Below are 11,016 nucleotides of genomic sequence, written 5' to 3'. Positions count from 1 at the left end.
CTTAATGGAGGGAAGAGGAGCCCTGATGATCCAAAGTATAGATATGAATTCCAATTAGAAGCTATAGACCTAAAGAATGTTGTTTCAAAGGTCCAAAATGATGGAGGTCAAGGTATTTTGCAAAGAATGTTGGGCAAAGATTATTATTTCTCCAGATGTGCAAAGCTGGTAACAACCTACCCCAAAAGACTTTGTAAAGAATTTTATTTAATTTTCAAAATCTCTTTCCTCTCTTGCTTTAGTTTTTTACGGTTTTCTGTTGGTCTCTCGCAAAAATATCCAAACACAAATAACCAAACCTGTTCAAGGAGAAAGAAAGTTCTGTGAAAAAAATGATGAGCTGAGAAGTTGTTTTTAAAATATCAACAGACTCTTAACAGGGCTTCTGTTTTGCCCGAGTATTCAAATATGATTGGCTTATTAATCCCAGAATAAAACCATGTAAAATGAATTAAAGCAACTGCTTGAAAAGTTTGATTTGAACTTGTATGAAAGTGACCCACATTCACCAAGCAAAAACTGATCTCCACGGACGAAAAAAAAAAAATTCTGAATATTGATAAATTGCCTTGAGTGTTTTTTTTTTTTTTTTGTCTGAAAGTTAAGAGGCCAACACAGTCCAATCTGTCTTAAAAAAAAAGCTGTGAAAAACGAGGGAGGATTTATCGCTCTGGCATGTTCATACACAGATAGACGGCGGGCATAATGACTTCAGAGAAGAAGGCAGATTACTTAAACTTAAAGGAAAAGGGAGAAGAAGGCTGAGAAAACTGGGGGGAACGAAGGAGGGGGTCTTAGGAGGAGCCAGGGGCTGGAGATAGTCTGAGAAAGGTCTCACGTTAGAGTTGAATTAACATGGCTTTCCGTTGGAGTCCATTAGATAATCATATTCATACCACACAAGGCTCAAAACCCCTCTCCGTTTCATTATTCCCTTTTAATCCAGTCTGATAACGGGGTGCGGGCGTCTTGGTTTTATTATGTTGTCATTTGGAATCCACATGAAATCCCCTGCGGGACAATATCACAGGGAAATTGCTTAAGTAGCCCAAGTGAATATAGTTTTCCGTTTATTATTTTCATCGGATTCAAAATAACCCCCCCACCCCCCTACACACACACACATGCGCCCCGATTGTTGAGGGCTAAGAGTCTTATCAGTCATTCACACTAATAGCCCACTCAAGCCACCCCATACCTTTGGGGAAAAGGAGGGGTGAGGGCTGTTTTTCAGAGTGTGTAATGTACAGGTGAGGAACATGTAAGAGGTAAGGAGAAGTATGTCTGAAGAGAGATAAAAGAAAACATCCTGAAGCACATATAGAGGGATGGTAATGCACTCCTGCATTAAAAGAGTTGTCTGGTGTGCTGTACTTGTTTGGCCCGAAATGACAAACAGCCAAAATGACAGGTTGTTTTAAGCAGACGTAAAGACCCAAAAATGATGTGTAAGTAAACACTCCAACTATGCATCCTTTGATGCCTTAAAATGTCCAGTGGCACAAAGAATAGAATTCAACTTTATTGTTATTACATTGTCACAAGTACAAACCACTGTCTGCAATCAACCCATCCCTTTGGGGAGCACTGGGCTGCCATTGTGCGGCGCTGGAGGAGCAGTGTTGGGGTTACGGGTCTTGCTCAGGGATCCAGAGTGGGAGTCCGTGGGAGTGGGGCTTGAACTCAGAATCTCAGGCACCCAAGCACAATGCCCTGACCACTACGCTACCATTCCCCAAAGAGGAAACAAAAGAGGGGTGACTTTAACTAAATCGAACAATCTGTCCTTAGCATTGGGTCTTACAACCAGAAGCTCAGAAGAACTTTCAATTTTAAAGCACAAACTTTAATGAGTGGTACGTTCTAAAATGGCAGAATTAGACATTATGTATTCCACTTGGTTTAAGGTTATTGTTCACTTTAAAGGTTTACGTTACCCCTAGTTCCAGCATATGCCTACCTGATTGCTTTTTCCTCTGTGATGGACTATGTTTGGCCAATTTTCTCCACAGAGTTTCTGACTGAAGACACTTCCTGCCCTGTTTCATGCAGCCTGTGTATTTCCAGCAGTCACATCTGTGTGGATATTATGTGCCCTGTTCAGCTGTATCCATTTCTTTGTGACATCTGTCCAATGGGGTCTGGGGTGGGTGGGGGGGGGGGGGAAATTAAAGGCGAGATTCCAAATGCCTACACAACATTCTGCCATGTATTGATTTACTGTTACTAGAGTAACGTACGTGGACGGGCCTGAGCGGCACATATAATTTCAGCGAGGTCATCTGAAACTGAAGGCACGCTCTGTCAACTGGCCGTAATATCAGAAACCAGCACGACGTTCAGATGCCGAAAATTGCTGGATTTCTGTCATGTTCCAGAATGCGTTGACAGGAAAAAGGGGACAAAAGGAATGAGTGTCTACCTTAAAGCTGGAGCACCTCCCTGTCTGCAGGATCTCAGGGTCTGGAACAAACAGGAGTTCCTGCTTAATTGGGGTGAGATCTGGGGCTTAAAGGAGGGCCAAGACAGGACCTGAACCCCCTTTCTTTCTCCCCCAGAATCACTTTGGCTGCAGAGGTGCTTTTGATGTGTGCTTTGGCTCTGCGAGTCCTACTTTGTGAGTGTGTTCTTGGGAGACCAATGGTTACTTGCCTCCAGGCAGAATCTCAATCCCCAGGATCCTGGCCCTCTTTGATGAAATGCTTTCGGGAGCCGCTAACCCCACTGATGCCCATATGCACCCCCCCTCCTTTGCCCTCTTGTTCTCTCGAAGCTCCACATCCCCCACCACGTTCCACTGCTTCTCTGTGAGAGATTCATAACAAGGACTTTATCTCTGTGCAGTCCGGGCCAGATGAGCACTGTCTGACAAACTGACAGGAGTATTAGTTGTGTCTTACAGAACACCTCTGACTGTCTCCTCTCTCAGCTCCACTTCCTGCGGGAACAGACACAATGGGGCCCATTGAGGCATTTCTGTACTTGTAAATGTAAGCCTCATTTTGGCACTCTGAAGCCAACAAGTAAATACTCCAGTCCTATCAATAAGCATGTTCATCTGCTGCTTGCAAAACTATTTAATTCATTTAATATTTAACTTCTTTGGTCAAACAGACATCAATAGATATCACTAAGATTTTGTGTGATGGACCAACACCGGCAGTAGCATTGCACAATTCTGAAGTAGAACCAAAAGCAAATGGTTTCCATCCACCCATTTTCCGTCACGCTTATCCAGAGCGGGGTCACAAGGGGCGCTGGTGCCTAGCTAATTAAATTAATTAATAAATAGAACCTAAGTTAAATCACAGCAGAAAGGCAGCTGTTGTGTAAAGGTTTCAGAAGTTTGTTAGGAAATAATGTAAAAAGAGCAGCATCAAGCGGATCGAGGTGGCAGCAGACAGGTCAGGGATAAAGAACACACATCCCAAAAATGAAGTGTGACCATGGCAGCATCATGCCTTAATGATGAGACACACTCAATCACATCTTTTCTCTCTGCTGGGTTTGTTGGGTTACTTTGCCATTCCTTCGTCTGGCAGTGATATAGAACCACTCACTGCTGTGGCATGAGTATTACACCAGTTACAGCTGCACATTACACAGAAACACAAACAGCTTTAAACACGGGAGTGGAAGATATCATGCTATGGGCAACATTTTCTTCCTTTTGGGCTGCACAGTGGAACAGTGGGTGGCACTGCTGCCCTACAGCAAGAATGTTTTGAGTTTGATTCCCGGGCCTGGTTCTTTCTGCATGGTGTTTGCATGGTCCCCCTGTGCATGCATGGGTTCTCTCCAGGTACTCCAGCTTCCTCCCCCAGTCCAAAACCATGACTGTTAAGTTAATTGTCTTCTCTAAATTCTCCTTAGGTGTGAGTGTATTCTAGAATGGTTGATTTTCCTGTTTGTCTCTGTCTTGCCCTGCGATGGACCGGCAACCTGTCTAGGGTGTACCCTGCCTTTTGCCCGTAGATAGCTGGAGATAGGCACTAACACCACTCACGACCCCAGAAGGGATAAGTGGATGGATGGATATAAAAGAAAGAGGAGATTCTCAGAATATTGACTCCAACAGAGTCCATGTGTGAAGGTTTTTAGATTTTAGGTTTAAAAATACTCAAAAACATTAAATCATCTGCCTTCCACTTTAGGCTGATGTATCAGAAGAAACCAACTAAAATACTTTGAAGTTTGTACTAAGAATAAGTATGAAAAGGCTCTTCTGAAGGACCATGTACCCATTCATCAAACCTAATCATCTTGCATAACCTGTTATTATGACAAGAGGAATAAAAAAAAAGTCCTCACAGAGTGATGAAGTCAAACTCAAGCACACTTTATTGATGATGTTGACAGATGTGACAGAAAATCTCTTCCTTTGACTAATTAAGGCCTCAATTAGAAAGCACTTACTTAATGAACTCAACAATCATCCGGAAATTAGTCTTAAAACTAGATTTTCTTCCATTCACCAAGGTGGATGATTGGTGATGCATCAAAAATAAAGATAAATAGGCTAAACATGTCCTCATGGACTCAACCTGATGGCCACACACCAACACACACACACAGTTAAATGCCAGTCAAACGAATATCGCACTAATTTTCCTTCCCAAAACTCCCACCTCTTCATTGATCCAACCAATGCCCTACAGACCTCTCTTATCACATAATTTCCCCCGTATATTGATCATGTATATTGATTACACACCTAACCGCTACAGGAGCAGCAGCTTACCTGCGTTTAACATCGGCACCTTAAAAGGTTTACCCCAGGGGACAGTTCTAGACTATTTACGCAATATATAATTCAATAAGTCAAATCTGCAGCAACATTTAGAGATGGTTGTTTGATTTCATTCATTGATATTCATTGCTTTTCATTCAAACTTTAGACAAACTGATCAGAATTTGTAAGCATTTCAACCCATTTTCTCTTTTATATCAAACTTTTAGCCAATAGTTAAAATCAATCAGAAAAATAAACAGGTTAGGTATAAGAATCTCGTTCAAAATATTTTATTTTCTTCTACCCCAGTGGTTTCTAAGTGGGAATCACCAGGGGGCGCTACAGTAGATGGGGGTTTGGATAATTGGCATAAAAATAAGAAAAAGATGAGCTTTTTAAAAGATTTATATATTATTATAAACTATTATTTGTAAAATTTTAACATTAAAAACTGAGAGGAATAAGTGAACTTAGAAGCTGTTCCTCTGTTTAATTATGAAAGTAAAGATTATCCCAGCTTGGGTGACAGAGAGCTGAAATTTTTTGCAACAGTCTACTTGTGTGAGTTTTTAATTTTAGAGGTACTTAAAACAAGACATTTTTTAAACATGGAGCACGTCTGCATGTGGAAAAAAAGATATATATATTACGCTAAAAACAAAGATAATAACAACGGCATAAGAATAAATGTAAATAAAACTTTCTAAAACTTGTTTTATCCTCATTTTTGTAGCATTTGTTAGTTTACAAAAGTGGCCCCCAGTCAGAAGCCAATGTAGTTTTAGGGGCCCCGGCACAGAAAGGTTTGGGAACCCCTGTTCTGGCCTGTAAGGAATGTTTGCAATGTTTAGATTTTAGAAGCAGAATGTGTATTTATGGGAGCTAACACTGACAGAAAAACCCAATGTTACTGTTTTAAACATCTTATCTCTCTTTCTTTAAGGAGTTTGCGTTTTATATCCCTTTAAGGCTACTGTATAAACAGTAGGATTTTTCTGTGTTAATGTGAAAATGTAAACTCTTAAATTAAAGGCAAAAATATGCCCAGCAGGAGGAAGGATATTAGTTCTTTACCCAGAAAGCGAACTTCATGGACAAAGTTCTCTTTGGGTGTGCATTTATTCCATCCATCCATCCATCCATCCATCCATCCATCCATCCATCCATCCATCCATCCATCCATCCATCCATCCATCCATCCATCCATCCATCCATCCATCCATCCATCCATCCATCCATCCATCCAAATATGAAAAAAAAAAATACTGCTTTGGTTATCTATAATATATTTGACCAAAAAAGGTCAGTATCTATGCTGTAACATCTGCAAACAAAGTGCTAAAAAAATCTGCAAATCTGTCTCTAAACAAAGTATGACATGTAAACACAAAGCTAATCTGAATGGAACTCAGTGGACTAGAATTGCCCAAACAAATTCAATTTTGTACTTTCCTTAAAAGCTAAGTCTGGAAACAACAACGGATCCAATGTATACGGAAGAGGATTAGGGCCACTGGAAAAATAAAAAAAAGTTAACTGATTTTTAAATATTATTTCATTTTAATATTGGAAAAAAGTCAGAATTCTGACTTTTTTTTCTCAGAATTCTGAGTTTAATCTCAAAATTTTGGATCTTAATGTAGATGGGCACCATGAAGGAAGGGATGTGGGAGCACCCACCTTCACTAACAAAGATGTGAGTTGTTTGGGAGGGTCAGTAACACTGGTGGGAAATGATGCAATTAGGTGACTCTTTATGTGCCCAAGGGGTCCCAGTAATGCTATCTTATTCATGGAAGAGCAGAAGGTGATTAAAACAGTTTAGTCTCTAAAACAGATATGGCTACAGCTTGATGCTAACATGATTGTTAGCTGTCAGAAAACAGTCAGAAGTCTGAGATTAAAGACAGAATTCTGAGATTAAAGGCAGAATTCTGAGAAAAAAATAATAATTCTGAGATTAAAGTTAGAATTGTCAGAAAAAAGTCAGAATTCTGAGATTAAAGTCAGAATTCTGAGACTAAAGTAAAAGTCAGAATCCTGAGATTAAAGTCAGAATTCTGAGATTAAACTAATAATTCTGAGATTAAAGTCAGAATTCTGAGGAAAAAAGTCAGAATCCTGAGATTAAAGTCAGAATTCTGAGATTAAAGTCAGAATTCTGAGATTAAAGTCAGAATTCTGAGAAAAAAAAGTCAGAATCCTGAGATTAAAGTCAGAATTCTGAGAAAAAAAAGTCAGAATTCTCAGATTAAAGTCAGAATTCTGAGATTAATGTCAGAATTCTGAGAAAAAAAGTCAGAATCCTGAGACTAAGGTCAGAATTCCGAGATTAAAGTCAGAATTCTGAGAAAAAAGTCAGAATCCTGAGACTAAAGTCAGAATTCCGAGATTAAAGTCAAAATTCTGAGAAAAAAAATCAGAAGCTTAAGACTAAAGTCAGAATTCTGAGATTAAAGTCAGAATTCTGAGAAAAAAAGTCAGAATCCTGAGACTAAAGTCAGAATTCCGAGATTAAAGTCAGAATTCTGAGAAAAAAAGTCAGAATCCTGAGACTAAAGTCAGAATTCCTAGATTAAAGTCAGAATTCCGAGATTAAAGTCAGAATTCTGAGAAAAAAAGTCAGAATCCTGAGACTAAAGTCAGAATTCCGAGATTAAACTAAGAATTCTGAGATTAAAGTGAGAATTCTGAGGAAAATTCAGAATCCTGAGATTAAAGTGAGAATTCTGATTTTTTTCTCATATTATACTGAAATAAAATTAAACAATCAGTTAACTTTTTTAAATTTTTCAGTGGCCCTAATCCTCTTCCGTAAATGTACTATCATAAAGAAAGAAAGAAAAAGAAAGGGGTGCACAAATTTAAAAAAAAGGAGGGAGGCAGGGAATAAAGTGAAGGGAGGAGTCAAGCGAAGGAAGGAGCAGCTGGGAGTCCCACACTTCGTCCTCTCTCCCTCTCGAAAAATGCTCCAAGTGTAATAACAACTCTCCACACGCTCCTCTCTGTTGTTTTTGACGCGCATCTGTGGTCTGCTGTCGGCAGATTACAATCGGCTGGCTCATGGTGTTGGGAAGAAGAAAACTGTGAGAAGGAGGAGAAAGACAGACAAGAGGAAGAAACTCTGACTGCGCCGCTTTGGAGTTGGACTTCCAGCCTTAGAAAAAAGGAGAAAAGTCCAGAGGAACATCTGCAACTTTAGAAGAAGAGGAAGAAAGACGAAAGAAAACACATTTTTTCCTTTAAGAAAAGTCAAGAAGAGAAATCCTCCAGGAAGAAAGTAAGTTTCTCTCTTAATTGCGCACACACTTTATTATTATTTTTGGGGGGAAGTTTACAGCCAATCAGCGACACTTTATGAAGCAGAAAAAAGTTTCATATTTCAAAACGATGGATGTTCATGCAGGTCAGCACACACAGGCTTATTTTAAATCAACAAGGAAAGGATCCCGCGTCAGCTTTGCTTTCAGCTCCTCTATGTTTCCAAACTCAGAGATGTGCGCCTGGAAAACTTTCTGCGGCTTTGTTTAGACTGTAGCAGGAAAAAACAAAACAAATAAAGTTTGCTCAAAAGTTCTTTTTATTTTTTTTTGACAAAAACAAAATAGACAAAGGGAAAAAAAAACACTCTCACATCAGCTAAGCGCTTTGAATTAAAACTTTTTGCAACTTTATTGGAGCTTCCCTCCCAGAAAGGCGGCCGCTGGAGGTGTGGTGTTCAGCCCTGACCATGCATATTAATGTAGATGTGTGATCATATTTCAGCGTCTGCTATTGATTTGCAGATTTTTTCATTAGATCAGTTAAATTGGATGATGCACGACCTCCTATTCCAGCTAATTAATTAACAGTTTTTTTCTGTTTAATCCTGTTGCATTACCTAAAAAAAACAACAACAAAACACCTAAATAAAAAGTAAAAAAAAAAATGGTTTCAAGTGCAAATCTTATTATCGAATTAAATTTGAAATTTAATTTGATTTTTTTTTTATCTATCAGTAAAATAGAATAATTAACAAATGTGAATCATTTAAAAAATAATTTGAAAACATCATGGGATAGAATCCTTTCTAAAATCTAACAATGCTTTAAATCCTCTAAAAATAAAAAAAAAACAAAAACAGGTTTAGGGACACTTCACATAAGCATGTAGGCTTAGAGAAATTTAAGCACACCACAGGGGAGGAGGGGTCTCTGTGGCCCCGCAGGGGTCACTTATCCAGGGCCCCTAACAAAAATACCATACATTTACAAAATCCCCTCTTATATACTCATGAGTGTAATTTTGTAATCCTCATAGAATTCAAATTTAAATTGAAAGAGAATATGGAATAAAGAGAATTATAGCGTTGCAGGATGCAAAACTTGTTTGGGAGTCCTCCACATGTGCAGATATTTGTTTAAAACTTTCCCTCCTGTCCTTCGCCAGCTGTTCCACATTTTATCTGCCTGTCTGCTCTCGGGTTTCATACAAACGATGAGGGTCCGAGGTGCTCAGCCATGCGGTGCGGCTCAAATCCTCCTCCTTTCAATTTTTTTTTCCCTCTTCCTTTTGACAAATGGCAAATTATTAACAAAGGTTTCAGCTGCCTTCAGATGGAGCAGCGTCTAAACAAATCAGTATTTTATAATTTTTTTTATTTGGATACACAAGTTCTGTGTGTAGCACATAGTTTATAAAGATTGGAAGAATTTGGAAATTAGAGTAATAGAATAATTTGTTGATTTTAAAGGCTTTTTAAAAATCAGTCATAGTAAGAAATTAGGTAAAAATAGTTGAAATTTGAATTTAAACTTTCCATGCCCAATTAATTATTTGTACCTTTTTTGTTTCATTTTCTTTAAAGGTAAAAAGGGTAAAGTCGACACTTCTCAAAATGTTTTCTATATATATGATTATTATTGCAATTGTAATATCACTCATATATATATATATATATATATATATATATATATATATATATATATATATATATATATATATATATATATATATATATATATATAATCAATTGTTGACATATATGTTTTATTGTTTGTTTTACATTTTCTGAATTTTCAGATTTGAGAAAAAATGTAAATGTTGTCATTAAATAATTAAAACAGAGGTTAAGTTCATATAATGACAATAATATTTTGGGGTTACACATCTCTATAAAATAGAGGATGTTAATTAAAAGGCCCTTTTTTCAACTAATGTGAATCAGTAGGATGAAATATAGCAATGTCTAAGGATGCTGATCTTATGGAATTTGATGCGTTTCCTTGCAGATAACATTTCCTCTGCAAGAATCAGCCACTCTGTTTGACCCCCCCCCCCACCTCCTTTTTATTAATTTTATTATTTAATCTTACCTATAAGCATTTTGTTCTCCAACATTATGCATATTTCCAGTGTCATCAGCTCCATCGGCCACCTGTGACCTGACAGAATAGAGGCTGTCATGTTAATGCAAGGGGATGACATGCAATTAGCTTCTGAGAAATGCCCCCTCTCCTTTTTTTTTTATTTACACGAACACCCTGGCCGTCACAGCTGAAGGTGCAAGCCTGCATCCTCGGGTCTTTTTCCACAACACACCCCAGAAAGAATACCTGTTATCAGGTTGGTATTCATGGAGCACTAATGAGCTGTCTTGTCGTGTTAATTCTGCGACCTGAGGCTCTCAAAGAGGAGGCGAATAGTTTTTGTTAAAACGGGGCTAACGAGAGGGAAGTTGATTGTCCTGAAGATAACGAGAACGGAGCAGGATTTAGTGTGTGTGTGTCGTCTTGTATGGTATAGAAATTTATCTACAAGTTTCTCCTTAAAAGTTTCATTTAAGGTGAAACATTCCAATAAGCCGGTTTTCCTTTTAACTGCTTTGATAGTTTTTTTTTTTTTCACCTCTAAATGATCAAATGCGTCTAAACTAATAAAACACATCATTGAAAGCCTATAATGACTTCTACAAAATAGTTCTGCATGTTTTTTGTCATCCACAAATTTAAGGTAGAAATGAGGAAAATGATGCTGTGATTGTCAAACAGGAATCAGGTTATAATCATTTTCTTTTTCTGTTGAGTTTGAAAGGACAAACACCCCTGTTAAGTAACAAAAAAAAAAGAAAAGACAAAAAAACACACCTAAAAGAAAACTGTGATTCTTCTCTAGTTTTATGAGTTCAAATGTTCAGAGTAAAATTATAGAGGAACCATTTGATAAGTTGAAAAATGTGCCGTAATATTCTACGACGTTTTTGATAAACCCCCGGCACTCTCTTTCTGTGCATACAACAACTACTG

The 11,016-nt window shown here is 38.0% G+C and overlaps 1 protein-coding gene across 3 annotated transcripts in view; it reads left to right on the top strand.

The window, feature by feature from the left end:
* Positions 1-7,643: 7,643 nt before the first annotated feature.
* Positions 7,644-11,016, top strand: part of gli3 (GLI family zinc finger 3) — a 132,488-nt gene continuing 129,115 nt past the window's right edge. For all 3 annotated transcript variants that reach the window (XM_038300629.1, XM_038300628.1, XM_038300626.1), the window contains exon 1: positions 7,644-8,012. The gene's annotated coding sequence lies outside the window, so the exon portion shown is untranslated. The remainder of the gene's footprint in view (positions 8,013-11,016) is intronic.

This window comes from Cyprinodon tularosa, unplaced genomic scaffold (genome assembly GCF_016077235.1).
Source record: "Cyprinodon tularosa strain WSP-4 unplaced genomic scaffold, ASM1607723v1 ctg451, whole genome shotgun sequence".
NCBI classification, from domain to species: domain Eukaryota; kingdom Metazoa; phylum Chordata; class Actinopteri; order Cyprinodontiformes; family Cyprinodontidae; genus Cyprinodon; species Cyprinodon tularosa.
The sequence above is the reverse complement of the archived record's forward strand: the minus strand, read 5'-3'. Positions and strand labels throughout refer to the sequence as shown.